We start from the raw sequence: 18,250 nt of genomic DNA, 5'->3' as shown, positions 1-18,250 counted from the left end.
TGGCCAATAGTTCATAGTCTTTTTTTTTTTTTTTCCAAGACAGAGTCTCATTTTACTGCCCGCAGTAGAGTGCCCTGGCAACACAGCTCACAGTGACCTCAAATTCTTGGGCTCAAGCGAGTCTCGCGCCTCAGCTTCCTGAGTAGCTGGCAGTACAGGTGCCCACCACAGTGCGCAGCTATTTTTAGAGATGAGGTCTCACTCTTGCTCAGGCTGCTCTTGAACTCCTGAGCTCAGGTGATCCACCTGCCTTGGCCTAAAAGCATTAAGATTATAGGCATGAGCCACTGCACAGGCCCTATTTTATATCTTTTTGAAAAGCTTCTGTTCAAGTATTTGCCCACTTTTTTATGGGATTCTTTCAATTTTTTTGCTGTTTGACTTCTTTATAGATTGCAGTTATCAGCCCATTATCAGAGGTATAGTGTGCAAATTTTGGTCCCATCCAGTAGCTTGTCTATTTGTCCTATTGATTGTAATATTTTAAGGTGAAATTGACTAATGGTTGACAACTTCTTTGTGGTTTAAGGATGGGGATGGCAAAGGAAGGGATGGAGGCCAGGTTAGAGAACTGGGCCTTTTAGCTCCTCTGTCTACTGTCATAGCCCATCGCTGCCACCACTTGTCAGGGCCTGGACCGGCCAGGTCTTGGCCGGCTTGTCCAGGTTCCGGAATGCTATACTATTAACTCTCTCAGGAACAATTGCTCTTAGGTGCCGGAGGGTAAAAGGGAGAGAGAGACAAAGAGAAAAATAGTCTTTGAGGGTAAAGCAGTCTTAGAGTAGATCTTGACAGTCTTTAGCTTCAGCTGATCTTAGTTCAGCAGGGAGACATGCTGGCGTCCTGCAGGCAGGAGCAGTGACAGAGTCAGAGTGAGCGGTCCTGATAGAATGAGCTCACTCTGACTGCCTTATCCTCCAGCCTGATATAAGGCCGATCTCGTGCCTCTCAACACCACAGGTGTGGAGATGCCAATTCACCAATTCTCTCATCTCACAAGCTCTCTCATGCTTGTTAGGAGAGCTAAATCCCTCCCCAACCCCTTTTCACCAAGGTGTTCCACTGTTGAGTTATATTACTTATAACTCTCCTCCTAGCCATAGGCTATACGGGCTGCTACAGTTCACCTTCAGGAAGGGGATTGGGGCTAAAGATTAAGTTGATCATCAATGGCCAATGGTTTAACCAATCATGCCTAGTAATGATGCTGTCATAAAAACCCAAAGTACCTGGTCCAGGGAGCTACCGTACAACTGAACCATGATGGTCTTAAAGTGTGGTACACCCTAGCTGGGAGGGGGAGCTCAGGGCCCTCCCCTGTTCCTAGCCTGTGCTTTCTTCGTCCACATTCTTTGTAGAGTCTTTTGTGATAAAGTGGTAAAAGTGTTTCCTTGAGTTCTGTGATGTAATCTAGCAAATTCATCCAAACCAAAGAGGGAGGGTGGTAGAACCTCAACTTGAAGTCAGTCAGTCAGGAGTTCTGGGGGCTGGGATTTGTGAATGGTGTCTACTGTGGAGGGCACTTTGAGGACTGAGCCGTCACTCTGAGCTGTCCAGCCTATTTTTCTTTTCTTGCTGTGCACTGGGCCACACAGTAAATAAATAAAACACTAACCAAAGCTGAGTAAAAAAGAGCTCCATGCATACTTTTCATACTGTGACTACATATACTTTTTTACTGTATGTAAAAAAGAGCTCCATGTATACTTTTCATGGTGTCTGACATCACAGATAAGGAAATGAGACCTCAAATAATCTGCTTGTAGTCCCATGCCACAAGTTGGACACCCTTGTGGGGCAGAAGTGAACCAGAGGACACGCAGTTCATGTCCCTTGCAGACCTGATTGATTGCTCGGTGGTGGGAAAAATCCCCACATTTGGTCACAATCTGTGAGGACTGTGGAGCGTGATTTCAGAGCAGAGCAGGGACATGGGGTTGAGCGGTCTGTTGTGATCTCAGGTTATTGACATGGACATGCCCCAAGTGTGACGCTCCTGCACAGAAAAGGCTGGACACTCATCCCCAGTGATGGGATTGTATTTCCTCTGCAAAGTCCTGTTTGTATAACATGAAATAAATGGGGAGGAAAAACCACTGGACAGATGGTAACACCTGTAGCCTCTCTACATGAAGCACACTTTCTCAAACTGCACTGAACAAAAGATCAAGTAAGAAATAATCATGACATTAAAATTCTGTGTACAGAAAGCCATACCTCTTCTTATTGTGCATAATTTAGTACTGACTTTCAAATATTTAAAACAAATTCTAAATTTTATATTTCTCACATTTATGCTACAGGCCGTGAGTATTTTCTGTACTTACAGTGTGAAAATTTTACTTGTAGTAAATTAACTTTTTTTCGAGACAGTCTCACTCTGTCACCCTCAGTAGAGTACTGTGACATCACAGCTCACAGCAACCTCAAACTCTTGGGGTCCAGTGATTCTCTTGCCTCAGCCTCCCAAGTAGCTGGGAGTATGGGCTCCTGCCACAATGCCTGGCTATTTTTAGAGAGGGCGTCTTGCTCAGGCTAGTCTCAACCTCGTGAGCTCAGGTGATCCGCCTGTTTTGGCTTCCCAGAGTGCTGAGTGTGCGCCACTGTGCCCAGCTGCTTCAATTAACTTTTATTCAGTGAGATCTCCAAAGCTAACTCTTAGGTCACTTTCACTGAAGAGAATAGTGTAATAAATCAAAAGGGAAAAATCAGTAAATGATTGTATTTATACAGCATTTTTTTTTTTTTCGTAGAGACAGAGTCTCACTTTGTCACCCTTGGTAGAGTGCTGTAATGTCACAGCTTGCAGCAACCTCCAGCTCCTAGACTTAGGTGATTCTCTTGCCTCAGCCTCCCGAGTAGCTGGGACCACAGGCGCCCACCATAATGCCCGGCTATTTTTTTGTTGTTGTTGCAGTTTGGCCGGGACCAGGTTTGAACCCGCCACCCTCAGTATAGGGGCCGGCACCCTACCCAATGAGCCACGGGTGCTGCCCTTTATACAGCTCTTTATACCACTCCTGACACTGGCACAAAATTCTAAATCAGAAATCTTTTCTGAGAAAGATTTTGAGGGAAAAAGAAGAGGGAGGAGGGAAAAGTATAAGGAGGAGGCACAGTTCAAGGAATAAGGAGGAGGCAGAGTTCATTGGAATGCAAGTTTCACCAGGTGGTTATGACAGGACACCATGGTTTAGAGATGCTGGAGTTACCATCCCCATTTTCCACCATTCTCTTTCCTTCTCTACGTTTCTCCACACTCCAAACTCTTCCTTGAGTTTTCTTTGTCTAGACATGGAGAAGGTGCCCAGAAGTCCCTCTAAGTAGTAACTGAGTGGGGACCATCTTCAGGGAATTAGAGACAATGAGTTGAGCATTGACTGCTCACTCTTTGCCAATCCCATTTGGAATCTCTCTTTTTCTTCTCCTTGCTGGTCTCCTTTGGACGAATACTGGTACAATGTCTAACACGTGATGCATGTCCTGGCCAGGGTGACCTTCAGCCTCAGTGACTGTCAATGGCTCCCTTGGAGCCTTTCTCTTCTGCAAACAGTACAGAAAGGGCCTGAGGCCTGGGTCCCACTCCAGGGTTGTCAGTAGCAGGTCTCATGGCTTTAGTTGACTCTCCGCCCCCTGGCCCCATCTTCTCCTCCAGCAAGAGGTGGAGCTGGACATGGTGTGGTCTGAGGTCCCTGCTGGCTCTCACACCCAGGGCCCAGCCATAGCCCACCCCTCCTCCCTAAAGGATGGGGACATGGAGTTATCAGAGGCCACATCTCTCTGCAAAGGGCCTCTTCCCCCAGCAGCCGCCTGCTTCTGGTTGTGATGTCTGACACTGAGAATGTCCCTGGAGATGCGAGAAGCCCTCATTGTGCTGCAGAAAAGGAGGAAACTGGCTGATACTGCCAGGTCCTGGGTGGGCAGGGACGGGGTCCCTAAGTCTTGGCCCTCAGACTGTGAGTTCAGAGAGGTTTCCTTCTCACCTGCGGCTGTCACTGTCCTCTTCAGGCAGCCTGAGGCTCTCTCAGCTCATCCCCCCACAGGGGCTCAGCTGTCCCTGGGTCTGTTGCACTCAGCCACCTCCGGACTCAGCCCTCTGCAGGGCCTGACAGACACGCAGTGGATTTTTCTCTCTTTTCAGATACCAAGTGCTGCTGGAACTGTGAAAACACTGAGCTTTTCAGAAAAACCAGCATTTCCATTTGATGAAAAAACACTAAAATTTTTGGTTGAAATGGATATAATTAGAAATATTATTTCCCTAGTTATTATATGTATACTGTACCCTCTCCCATATTTCATCCTATATTTAACATAAAGAAAATGCATTGTTAGTTTATGTGAGAACATTTCTTCTGCCCTGAAATAAAACTATATAAAATAAACAATAATGTGTGTGTGACCTCCTGTGAGGTTCGTGGTCCCTGTCTCAGCTCATTCAAGCGGCTGTAACAAAACAGCATGACCTGGTGGCTTATGAGCGACAGAAATTCCTCCTTTCTCAGTTCTGGAGGCTGAGGGAGCCAAGAGGGACCAGCAGTCCAGCCCCTGGTGGGGCCCCCTTTCCTGATTTGTAGCTGGCCCTTCCTCTCTGTGTCCTCCCATGTTAGAAGCCACTCTCTGGGGCCTTCTAGAAGGTCACCCAACCCATTTTAGAGGCTCTGCACTTGTGAGTGAATCATCCTCCAAAGGTCCCACCTTCTATTACTGCCACCTTGGGGGTGTGGACTTTCACACAGACATTCAGACCACAGCACTGCCATCCTGAGATGGAGGGGGAGGTAGAGGGGGGTGGATAGGCAGAATTTGGGCATAGGAGGGGTGAGGAGGAGGAGCAGGGTGAGCTGAATCAGCCCCAGCATGGAGCCCCTCTCTTTGGATCACCCCACGTTCACTCTATGGACGTAGCTCATGCTGGTTTCTCACCTATAGCCTTCTTTCTTTCCACAGAGAAGCATCTCACCCCTGCTCCCTTCCTCTTATTCTGGGGACTCCTCCTTTCCACTTGGTCTCCCAGGCTTAGTCCACATTCTATATGATGAACAGGACTGTCCCCTCCAACATCCCTCCTTTCCCAGAGCTGCCTTGGTCAGACCCTCACCTTGTGGTTCTGGGGAGTCCTAAGCACAAGAGTCCCCCACATAAAATGGAAGTGCAGCCTGGACCCCCATGAAGTTGTGTAGTCCACTGCTGACTCTGAGTCCAGCTGTCCCAGGTGGGGGCATTGGGCTTGCATGGAGTGGGGGAAATACAATGCTTAGGACTTTGACCTTGAACCCTGACTTGATACATCTAATGCACTAGGGGCATTCAGTTTCGATTATCTTCATGTGAAGTTTGTCATCTGCATAGTTGGCTTTTCAGTTTTTCTTTTTTAATTGAGACAGAGTCTTACTTTGTCACCCTTGGTAGAGTGCTGTGGTGTCATAGCTCACAGCAGGCTCAAACTCTTGGGCTCAAGCAATTCTTTTGCTTCAGCCTCCCTAGAAGCTGGGACTACAGGCACCTGCCACAATGCCCGGCTATTTTTTTTTTGGTTGTTGTTTGTTTATCAGGCCTGGGTTGGGTTCAGACCCAGCAGCCTCAGGGCATATGACTGGTGCCCTAACCACTGAGTTATGGGCGCCCACTTTTCAGTTTTCCATCCTCCAAAAGGCCTGTATTGACACAACACAGGACTCTGGATCCTTCTTGTGTCTCCCACAAGCAGGTGTGCATCTGTGCCCCAAAACACCTGAACAAGAGCCACCATAGCCACATTGTGTCTAAGGACCACATACCGGGCAAGCCCAATGAATTCTGATCATTATAACAGAGAAATACATTGTGGCCTATTTCATTAGCAACAGAAATGGATGCACCACTAATAATTAAATCCACAGAGTTTAGTATAAAAAGGCAGGAACTTTAGAATATACACGATAAGATTATAGGTTCAAACACTGAGTACACTGAGCAAGAGAGAACCTGGAGTGCTGAGGGTAAATCTGGAAGTGAGGAAAGATGACAAGGATCAGAAAATGGAAGAGGCAAGTAGACACCCAGTACTAGCAGCACTAGGTGCAGGTGGAGTTCTCCCCTGTGCCACATGCCCAGGTTATGTAGTAACTCACATAGTGAAGGAAAGGACAGGGGTAAAATGGTGAGGAGTGCAGTAGTCCCCTGACCTCAGGGTAACTACGCCTCTGTCCTTCCACTAGAGAAGAGGGGTTACCTGCCTGCTACCCACAGCCTTCTATTTTTCTCATGATGCACGCAGATTTCTAGGCTCTCCTCACCCCTGATATCTGAGCCCCTGCACATAGGACTTGAGCTCAAATTCAGGCCACAGCACTGGCCCATTCCCATGGCACCAGATGTCCTAAGCATGGAAACAACAGGTGCAGATGTCTAAGCAAGAGGCTGAAGGGCGGCCTGCTCTACATCCGCTTGCCCATTGCATAACATCATTGTCCTGTTCTTTCCTGCTAACACAAGCCCTGCCTCCTCCCCACAAAGTGCTCTTCCCATAGAAGTGCTCTTCACATAGCCAGAGGCCTGCTCACTGATGGAGGGCTCATGTCCTATTGGTGGTTTTGACCTATTTGATGCTCCTGCTCAGAGGTCAACTGAAAAATAAAAGATGACAGCAGAGATAAGAGATAAAAAGATTTTTCAGGATATTTATAACATGTATTCCAGAAATCAGAACCAAACTTATAAGGGAAGAATAGGAGAAGAGAAATAGACTCAAAGGCACATCTAGAAAGTCCAGATGTGATCATGGGGGTTTCCTCAAAAGGAAGAGTCACCTCAAAGTGCAGTCACGAGGAGGAGATAATTAGCAGCCTGATCCTGGAAAGAGGAGGGAGGCCGTGTGCTCTTCCTGGGAGAAAAGCAGACGGAGCCTGCCCAGTCCTGGTAGTGCTTGGCCCAGTGCCACCGTGTTTGCTACAAAACATAGAGATGTGCTTTGTAAACACCATCCATTCTCTTGCTATAATAAGGACGTCTTTATGTTGACTCCTGTCAAAAGGAAAAGTAGCAGTTCCTTCCAAGTAAGGGCAGCTCACCGTTCTTTGACTTTGTGCTGATAGAAATTTCTGGTGCGTGAAGTCACATTAAGCAGCTGCAGAAATCTCAACGTCACAGTTGGGCACCAAGTCCTTCAGAGCTGGCATAGTCTCACATGTCAGAAGAATCCAAGGCTGAAAGTCCTGGCCCCAGAGATACCGTGCAAGGAGTGTTGTTGTCTGTGTTTTCATTGGGTGATGACCTCTTTCAGCTTTTACACAGAAGATGGGGGCGCAGGCCTCCTGGGAACCCTGGGGTCTGACTGATGGCAACCCTTGCAGGAGGAGCTGGTGATGCACAGTCTCTCTGAACTGCCTCTCTGTCTTTTTTTTTTCAATTGTAAGTTGGTAATTAATAATTGCATAAATGTACAGGGTAAAGAATAATGTTATAATTTAAAAACTGGATGTGGAATAATTAAAGTAAGCTAATTTTTTCCCTTACTTCAAATTCGTAACATTTCTTCCTGGAGAGAACAATTGAAATTTACTCTCTTAGTTTCATCTTTGATAACACTATTTTGTTTTAAATTTACAGGTTTTATGATTAAAGTCTTATATAACACCTTAACTTGGACATCCACACAGCACACACTGAGGCTACTTTGATTTTACTGCACAAATGTGAAGCCTAAACTCTGTAACTATGAAAACAGCTGCCTGATGACTTTGCACAGAGCATGAAATCAACGTGTGGGTGGGGCAACCAGTGCAGTGACAGGACCACAAACTCACTGGTTTTTACACAACTGGAGATCCAATGGAAGGTACATCATCAGGAATATCTTTCTTGTTTAAAAAGCATGGGGAGGTCCATTTAAAATGCATGACCTCCATTTTCCAACCCTGAGGTTAAAACAAAGTCATGGGCTTGGAGCCTGTAGCTCAAGCGGCTAAGGTGCCAGCCACATACACCAGAGCTGGCAGGTTCAAATCCAGACTGGGCCCAAATCCAGACTGGGCCTGCCAAACAACAATGACAACTACAACCAAAAAGTAGCTGGGTATTGTGGTGAGCACCTATAATCCCAGCTACTTGGGAGGCTAAGGCAAGAGAATCACTTGAGCCAAGAATTGGAGGTTGCTGTGAGCTTTGACGCCATGGCACTCTACCCCAGCTTGAGACTCTGTCTCAGAAAAAAAGAAAAACAAAGTCATGAAAGGGTGGAAAATAGAAAATCAAGATGGGAGATAACTTTTTCTTTCTTTCTTTTTTTTTTTTTTACAGATGGACTCAGCATAGATAAATATTTTTCACTGATTTAGATGTGGAAGAAATGATTATTTCATGAAAAAAATAGCAAACATCTGACGAAAAAGTATGTACCTCTACTTCAAATGAGGCTACTATTTTCTTACGGCCAATGACAGGGTCATTTGAAATCTTATTTCTATCATTAAATCCTCATTAACCATCAAAAAAGGTTAGTGCATATATAACTTTTTATAGTTCAACATGAACAAGTTAGTCACAAAACTTTATCTATTTCAAATGCTTATTTACAGAATTAACTATAAGAATGTTAATGAGTAGCCGGGCATTGTGGCAGGCGCCTGTAATCCCAGCTACTTGGGAGGCTGAGGCAAGAGAATCGCTTAAGCCCAGGAGTTGGAGGTTGCTGTGAGCTGTGTGAGGCCACAGCACTCTACCGAGGGCCATAAAGTGAGACTCTGTCTCTACAAAAAAAAAAAAAAAAAAGAATGTTAATGAGTTATGTCACCAAACAAGACCACAAGTTCTTCAAAGTGTGACACAGGAGTTTTAATAAGGATTGTGTTAAATCTGTAGATCGCTTTGGGTCATGTGGATATTTTAATGATGTTGATTCTTGCCAGCCATGAGTATGGTGTGTTCTTCCATTTAAGGTCCACTGCTATTTCCCTTCTCAGTGTTTTATGGTTCTCTGTGTAGAGACCATGAAACATCCTCTGCTAAGAATATTCCAAGGGAATCCATTCCTTTGATGTTCCTGTGAAGGGAATTGTGTCTTTGATTTGAATCTCAGCTTGACTGTTATTGGTGTATATGAAGGTCTCTGATTAGTCGACACTGATTTTATACCCTGAGATGGTACTTTATTTCTTGATCATTTCCATGAGTCTTGTGGTTGAGTCCTTTGGATTTTCTAAGTATAGGATCATACCATCTGCATAGAGTGAGAGTTTGACCTGCTCTGTCCCCTTTGGATATGTTTGATGTCCTTGTCTTTCCTGATTATGTTGGCTAGGACTTCCATTACTGTGCTAATAGTAACAGCAAAAAGTGAGCATCTTTGTCTGGGTCCAGTTCTAAGTGGAAAAGCTTCCAGTTTTACTCCATTTAGTCTGATATTGGCTGTGGGTTTGTCATACATGGCATCCATCTGCTTAGGAAATGTCCCATCGATGCCTGTTTTCTTAAGTGTTTTTATTAAAAAAACTTGTTGAGTTTTATCAAATCATTTTTCTTCATCTATTGAGAGGATGATGTGGTCTTTGTTTTATTATTATTATTATTATTATTATTGCTATTAAAATGTTTTTAGCACTACAACTTTACAAAACACCATGGGAGGCAAAATTAGGCTCAGAGTTCACTTATCTTTAAAAAGGTAGCTTTATTGAGATGTAATTCACATGCCACACATAATTCACCTATTTAAAACATACAATTAAATGATTTTTGGTACATTTGTTACAGCCTTACCAAGTCATTGCCCCATTGCTGGAGAGGAAGCCAGTGCACTTAGATAGCTGGGTTACTGCAGAGATGAAGTTTAATGTGACAGGTGCCATGTGAGGACATGCAAGGAAGTTCTCAAATCTGCCGACAGAGAATTTGGGGAAAAGGGTTTTTATTTTTATTTATTTATTTATTTTTGCAGTTTTGGGCCAGGGGCTGGGCCATATACCACCACCTCTGGTATATGGGGCTGGCACCTTAAGCCACAGGTGCCACCCAGAGAAAGGGTTTTTAAAGATAGTTTAGTGCGCAAAGAATCTTACCCACTAGGCAAGTGGGCCTGCTGATTGCCTGGGTTCAGAGCAGGACCACATAGGTGTAAAAATTGTCTTTTTGTGCTGACCAAATGGGTCCAAAGACCAGTTGATGGGTTCCTTGGTATGGGCCACTGGTCTGGATGAGTCATCTGTTCCTCCAAAGTGCAGGGTCTGGAAGACATCTCAGAGACCAGCCCTAGGTTTCACAAGGATGATGTTATCCATTGGAATGAAGCGAGCTGAGAATCTTTCTGACTGTCAGCTATGTGACTCTTGAGTAGTAAGCAATTACAGGAGAGCAAATGAGGGAACAATGGCTAGTTATACACATATTTCCCCCACCACAGTTCCCATCTTAATCTTATTCAGGTCAGTTTCATATTCAAAGTTGTGTGACCATCACCCCAGTCAATTTTAGAACATTTCAAAAATCATTTCAACCATCATCTCAAAAATAAAGATTTTAACCATGACCCTCTCCCCCCATCTTTGCCCCATTCCTAGCCTTAAGAAACTACTAATCTACTTCAAATATTCATGGTATCCTATGTAAAATGTAGTCCCTGCTCTGGGCTTGCGCATGAGAGGAATTACACAGAATGTGGTCCTTTGTGATTGGCTTTTTTCACACCACCTGACAATCCAAAATGAGTGACTGAAGCAAAGATCTCAATCAGTGGAGGTTTATTAGGCCTAAATTTGAGAACATGCAGGGAAAAGCCCAAGCTACAGATGTATCTGTGACTTTTTTCTGAAGAGGGGATTGGGAGCTCAGTATTTAAGGGGAGAGGCCACACAGATAGAAAAGGGGTTGTGTAGTGAGGCAAGTAGTCACATTCTTATGAGGCCCAGGAAATTATATGATAATATTGTTGATAACATTAAGATATATACATATGTAGAAACTGTTTTATTGTTCTGTTTGTCATTTAGATATTAGAACTGAAAAACCACATTGGAAAGCAGTGATTTTTAACTGAAGAGAAAACAAGCTTATTGGGAAATCTGATAAAAAATATAGACTATTTGACAGAAAAATGAACAAGGACCATAAACCACATAAGTCCTGCAAATCAGTAAGTCCTCATTCTGTTGAAGTTGTATGTGATAACCAGAGAATCTCACCTAAAAAGGAGGCATGCATGACAACCAGGAATCTTACCTACAGTACTCTCAAACAACTGACTTCTGACTAACTTCAGATACATGTGGATTTAAAGCAACTGAAGTAAAAAAAGACAAAGATGGTCACTTTGATATCCTATAACATCATAATGATATACTATAACAATATAATATCCTATAAGACCATAATAATAGGGGACTTTGACACTGCTCTCACAGATTCTCTAAGCAGAAATTAAACAAAGACATAAGGGACTTAAATGAGACCCTAGAACAACTGTGCTTGATAGTCATATATAGAACACTCCATCCCAAAGATAAAAAATATACATTCTTCTCATTGCCCCATGGAACATTCTCCAAAATTAATCATATCCTAGGACATAAAACAAACCAACAGAATCAAAAGAATTGAAATTTTACCTTGTATCTTCTCAGACCACAAGGCACTAAAGGTGGAACTCATCTTCAACAAAAACGTTCAACCCCCATAAAGGCATGGAAATTAAACAACATTCTGTTGAATGACAGTTGGGTCCAGGAAGAAATAAAACAGGAAATCATTAACTTTCTTGAGCACAACAACAATGAAGACACAAGCTACCAAAACCTGTGGGATACTGCAAAAGCAGTTTTGAGAGGAAAATGTATCTGTTTAGATGCCCACATTTAAAAAACAGAAAGAGAGCACATCAACAAACTCACAAGCCATCTTATGGAATTGGAAAAAGAAGAATAATTTAAGCCAAAACACAGCACAAGAAAAGAAATATCCAAAATTAAATCAGAGATTAATGAAATTGAAAACAAAAGAATCATTCAGAAAATTAATAAAACAAGGAGTTGGTTTTTTGAAAAAATAAATAAAATAGATAAACCTTTGGCCAGACTAACTAGAAATAGAAAAGTAAAATATCTAGTGACCTCAATCAGAAATGACAAAGGGGAAATAATAACTGATGCCACAGAGATACAAGAGATTATCTCTGAATACTACCAGAAACTCTATGCCCAGAAATTTGACCCTGTGAAGGAAATGGATCAATATTTGGAATCACACCCTCTCCCTATACTTAGCCAGGAAGAAATAGAGCTTCTGAACAGACCAATTTCAAGCACTGAGATTAAAGAAACAATAAAAAAATCTCCCAACAAAAAAATGCCCTGGTCTGGATGGCTTCCCACCAGAATTCTATCAAACCTTCAAAGAAGAGCTTATTCCTGTACAGCAGAAATTATTCCAAAAAATTGAGGAGGAAGGAATCTTCCCCAACATATTCTATGAAGCAAACATCACCCTGGTACCAAAACCAGGAAAAGACCCAACTAAAAAGGAGAACTTCAGACCAATTTCACTAATAGATGCAAAAATTCTCAACAAAATCCTAGCCAATAGATTACAGCTTATTATCAAAAAAAAGTCATACATCTAGCCAGGCGTTGTGGCGGGTGCCTGTAGTCCCAGCTACTCGGGAGGCTGAGGCAAGAGAATCGCTTAAGCCCAGGAGTTGGAGGTTGCTGTGAGCTGGGTGAGGCCACGGCACTCTACCGAGGGCCTTAAAGTGAGATTCTGTCTCTACAAAAAAAAAAAAAAAAAAAAAAAAAGTCATACATCATGATCAAGTAGGTTTCATCCCAGGGATGCAAGGCTGGTTTAACATATGCAAATCCATAAACGTTATTCACCATATTAACAGAAGCAAAAATAAAGACCATATGATCCTCTCAATAGATGCAGAAAAAGCATTTGATAAAATCCAGCATCCTTTTCTAATTAGAACACTGAAGAGTATAGGCATAAGTGGCACATTTCTTAAACTGATTGAAGCTATCTATGACAAACCCACAGCTAATATTTCACTGAATGGAGTAAAATTGAAAGCTTTCCCACTTACAACTGGAACCTGACAAGGTTGCACTCTGTCACCATTACTATTCAACATAGTGCTGGAAGTTCAAGCCAATATAATTAGGCAAGACAAGGAAATAAAGGGCATCCAAATGGGAGTAGAGGAGGTCAAACTCTTCCTCTTTGCTGATGAAATGATCTTATACTTACAGAACCCCAAAGACTCAACCGCAAGACTTTTGGAAGTCATCAAAAAATATGGTAATGTCTCAGGATATAAAATCAATGTCCACAAGTCAGTAGCCTTTGTATATGCCAGTAACAGTCAAGATGAGAGGCTAATTAAGGACAAAACTCCCTTCACCATAGCTTCAAAGAAAATGAAATATCTAGGAATATATCTAACAAAAGAGGTGAAGGACTTCTACAAAGAAAATCATGAAACCCTAAGAAAGGAAATAGCAGAGGATATTAGCAACTGGAAGAACAAATCATGCTCATGGCTGGCAAGAATCAACATTGTTAAAATGTCTATACTTCCCAAAGCAATCTCCCTATTCAATACCATCCCCATTAAAGTACCAACATCGCAATTTCAAGACTTGGAAAAAATGATTTTGTGTTTTGTATGAACCAGAAAAAAACCCGTATAGCTAAGGCAGTTCTTAGTAGTAAAAACAAAGCTGGGGGCATCAGCATACCAGATTTTAGGCTGTACTACAAAGCCATAGTGGTCAAGACAGCATGGTATTGGCACAAAAATAGAGACATAGACATTTGGAATTGAATAGAAAACCAGGAAATGAAACTAACATCTTACAACCACCTAATCTTCAATAAACCAAACAAGAACATACCTTGGGGGAAAGACTCCCTATTCAATAAATGGTGTTGGGAGAACTGGATCTCTATATGCAAAAGACTGAAACTGGACCCACACCTTTCTCCATTCACAAAAATTGATTCAAGATGGATGAAGGACTTAAATTTAAGGCATGAAATGATAAAAATCCTCAAAGAAAGCATAGGAAAAACACTGGAAGATGTCAGCCTGGGGAAAGACTTCATGAAGAAGACTGCCATGGCAAATCCAACAACAAAAATAAACAAATGGGACTTAAACTGAAAAGCTTCTGTACAGCTAAGGAGATAACCACCAAAGCAAATAGACAACCTACACATTGGGAAAGGATACTTGTATATTTTGAATCAGACGAAACTTGATAACTAGGATCTGTAGAGAACTATAGCCTTTGTAAATGTCACATGTATATTAATCCACATGAAAAAAGCCAACAATCCCATATATCAATGGGGAGGGAGATGAATAGAACCTTCTCTAAAGAAGACAGACGAATGGCTAGCAAAAATATGAAAAAATGTTCATCGTCCCTTATTATTTGAGAAATGCAAATCAAAACCACCCTGTGATATCATCTAACCCCAGCAAGAATGGCCCACATCACAAAAGCTCAAAACTGCAGATGCTGGTATGGATGTGGAAAGAAAGGAACACTTTTACACTGCTGGTGGGACTCCAAACTAATACAACCTTTTTGGAAGGAAGTATGGAGAACCCTCAAAGAACTCAAGCTAGACCTCCCATTTGATCCTGCAATCCCATTACTGGGCATCTACCTAGAAGAATAAAATCCTTTTATCATAAGGACACTTGCACTAGACTGTTTACTGCAGCTCAATTTATAATCACCAAAATGTGGAAACAGCTAAATGCCCCCAGGAATGGATTAACAAGCTGTGGTATATGTACACCATGGAATACTATTCAGCCATTAAAAAAAAAACAGAGACTTTACAAAGACTTTCAGCCTTTGTATGAACCTGGATGGAAGTGGAACACATTATTCTTAGTAAAGCATCACAAGAATGGAGAAGCATGAATCCTATGTATTCGATTTTGATATGAGGACAATTAATGACAATTAATGACATAGTGGGGTGGGGGAGGGGGAGAGCAGAGAGAGAGAAGGGGAGGGGGAGGGGAAAGGAAGAGCAGAGAGAGGAATAGGGGAGTGGGTGGGATCTTGGTGTGTGTCACACCTTTAGGGACAAGACAAGATTGAAAGAGGGTCTTTACCTAACGAATGCAATCAGCATAACCTGGTTTCTTCTACCTTCAATGAATCACCAACAATGAAAAAAAAAGGTAATGCAATTGGGAAATGAACCTTATACCGACTTTTTAGCTCATTGAAAACTTCAGTAGAGACAGGGGCCAAATTTGACGTGAGACACTTTTCGGCAGATGCAGCCAGATTCCAGATAGGAAAAAGGAAGTATGACTTTGATTCTTCAGAGGTGCTGCAGGGACTGAACTCTTCTGGAAACAAGAAGTCTTTCCCAGGTGAGTGTGGAGCATCACAAACACATCAGGAGTTCCAAAATGAAGAGAAAAAAGAAGAGAGCCTAACTGAAAGGAAGAGGAAATAGAACAGGAAAAAGAGGAAGAAGATAACTTCAGAAATTATTTCTGAAGAAGTAGGTACTACTATACAGTGGATGTCATCTGTGGATGCAAAGATTGAAGATAAAAAAGTGAAAGGAGAAAATAAACTAATTTCAGAAAAATTGGAGCATCTCAGAAAGGAAAAGATAAACTTCTTCTGGAATAAGCACAAAATTCACATCCAAGGAACTGATCTTCCTGACCCAATTACTACATTTCAGTAACTTGATCAGGAATATAAAATTAATTCTCAGCTGCTTCAAAATATTCTGATTCAGGCTTCCAAATGCCTACACCAGTCCAAATGCAAGCTGTTCCTGTTATGTTGCATGGTCGGGAACTTCTGGCTTCTGCTCCTACTGGATCTGGAAAAACTTTGGCTTTAGTATTCCTGTTTTAATGCAGCAAAAACAACCTGCAAAAAAGGTTTCAGAGTCCTGATTATATCACCAACACGAGAACTTGCCAACCAGATTCACTGAGAGTTAATAAAAGTCTCTGAGGGATCAGGATTCAGGATACACATGATCCACAAAGTGGCAGTTGCAGCCAAGAAATTTGGACCTAAATCATCTAAGAAGTTTGATATTCTTGTGACTACTCCAAATCAACTGATTTATTTGTTAAAGCAAGATCCACCAGGAATAGACCTAATAAGTATTGAGTGGCTGGTAGTAGATGAGTCAGACAAACTATTTGAAGATGGCAAAACTGGGGTCAGAGACCAGCTGGCTTCCATTTTTCTGGCCTGCACATCTCACAAGGTCAGAAGAGCTATGTTCAGTGCAACTTTTGCCTATGATGTTGAACAATGGTGCAAACTCAACCTGGACAATGTCATGACTGTATCCATTGGAGCAAGGGTTTCAATCTATCTGTTCTTGTTTTTGTTCAGTCCACTGAAAGAGCCAAAGAACTTTTTCATGAGCTCATATATGAAGGTATTAATATGGATGTTATTCACGCAGAGAGAGCACAGCAACAGAGAGATAACATAGTCTACAGCTTCAGAGCAGGAAAAATCTGGTTCTTATTTGTACAGCTTTGCTAGCAAGAGGGATTGATTTTAAAGGTGTGAACTTGGTGATCAACTATGACTTTCCAATCAGCTCAGTGGAATATATCCACTGGATAGGTCGAACTGGAAGAGCAGGGCATAAGGGGAAATCTATTAGATTTTTCACTGAAGATGATAAACCATTATTAAGAAGTGTCACCAAAGTTATACAACAGGCTGGGTGTCCTGTGCCAGAATACATAAAAGGATTCCAAAAACTATGAAGCAAAGAAAAGAAAGAGATGATTAAGAAGCCATTGGAAAGGGACTCCAAAATATTTCTTGGAAAAAGCTAAGGATAAATGGAAAAAGGTCAGTAGTCAGAATAGCAAGAAGAAAATAGCTCTTGAAGATAGAAATTAAAAACAGACTTTTTAAAAGATTACCCCAGAAATGTGATTTTATGATCCCAGTGTGAAAGTTACTGTCATGGATTATTTCAAGTCTTACAGTCCACTTATACCAAACATTCGTGAATCAACTGCAAGCACCTGGGACTGGTGAAGAATGACTCTAAACTATCAGTGCATCATGTCAAATTTCAATTTATAGGTGACTTTTAAATTATTATACAATGGAAGTAACATTCATTGACATTTCTGTAATTTGGATCCAGAGAGATACTTCTTATAGAAGAACAAAAGCTTATGCTAAAAATAACAACACCCAAATGTGCTGAACTCTTAAGGATTTTTCCCTTCGAGTATGAAGGAAGATGTGCTGTATGCTGTGGAGTGGCATCTGGAACAGAATTTCAAAATAAAGCCTTGGCATGTACTCTTAAAAAAAAAAAAAGAAAGAAAACTTCAGTCAATAAAGCCGTTGCCCAGCTGGAGCTCAGAGAAATGCTTTTTCAAACCTTAGCATTTTAGAATGCTAACTCTGAGCGTCAAAGGGCACAAAACGCTCCCTTAGAGGAATATATACGGGCATGTGCTGATATAGGAACGGAATCCTGCAAGGCTAATCTACTTGCTGCTGCTTTAAAAGAAGGGTCCAAACCGAACCATGTCAAATGCTGTAATTGTAGAAAGTTACTACAACCTATTTTCTATAAAAAACCTGGTATGTCAGAATGGAAACCTGGTTATGTGCTACACTGGGGTCAAGGTTTTGCTCATATCATTACAGAACAAGAGAAGCAGTGGCCACCGGCCCGGTGGATTAAGTCTCGACGTGAACAGGAAATCTTGCCAGCACTTTAATGACGCTGCCTTCACTAACTTTTTTATTGATTTTTTTTTTTTTTTTTGAGACAGACCCCCAAGCTGTCACCCTGGGTAGAGTGTCATGGCATCACAGCTCACAGCAACCTCCAACTCCTGGGCTCAAGAGATTCTCCTGCCTCCCATGTAGCTGGGACTACAGGTGCCCGCCACAATGTCCAGCTATTTTTTGGTTGCAGCCGTCGTTGTTTTTTGGTGGGCCCAGGCTGGATTCGAACCTGCCAGCTCTGGTGTATGTGGCTGGCAACTTAGCCACTTGAGACACAGGTGCCTAGCCTCTATTGATGTATTAAGGACCCTAATTTCTTGGGCCTGGGTAATTTCATAATAAAGAAACCTTGAATCTACCTCCTATGGTGGACCCATAACTGCTTCCCCCATATCACTATCCATTATCAGCAGAAAGCAGTTAAGAGCAGTCAGCCAGTGTCCCTTTTCCCTACTCAGCAGTTAGAGCTTCTATGCGGGGAAGGAATATGGATACAGGGTTTCATT

At 42.2% G+C, this 18,250-nt stretch overlaps 1 pseudogene; it reads left to right on the top strand.

Moving 5' to 3' along the window:
• Window positions 1-15,246: 15,246 nt before the first annotated feature.
• LOC128596877 (probable ATP-dependent RNA helicase DDX52) lies at window positions 15,247-16,892 on the top strand (annotated as a pseudogene).
• The last annotated feature ends 1,358 nt before the right edge of the window (window positions 16,893-18,250 follow it).

This window comes from Nycticebus coucang, chromosome 10 (genome assembly GCF_027406575.1).
Source record: "Nycticebus coucang isolate mNycCou1 chromosome 10, mNycCou1.pri, whole genome shotgun sequence".
In the NCBI taxonomy this organism is placed as follows: Eukaryota; Metazoa; Chordata; class Mammalia; order Primates; family Lorisidae; genus Nycticebus; species Nycticebus coucang.
The sequence above is the reverse complement of the archived record's forward strand: the minus strand, read 5'-3'. Positions and strand labels throughout refer to the sequence as shown.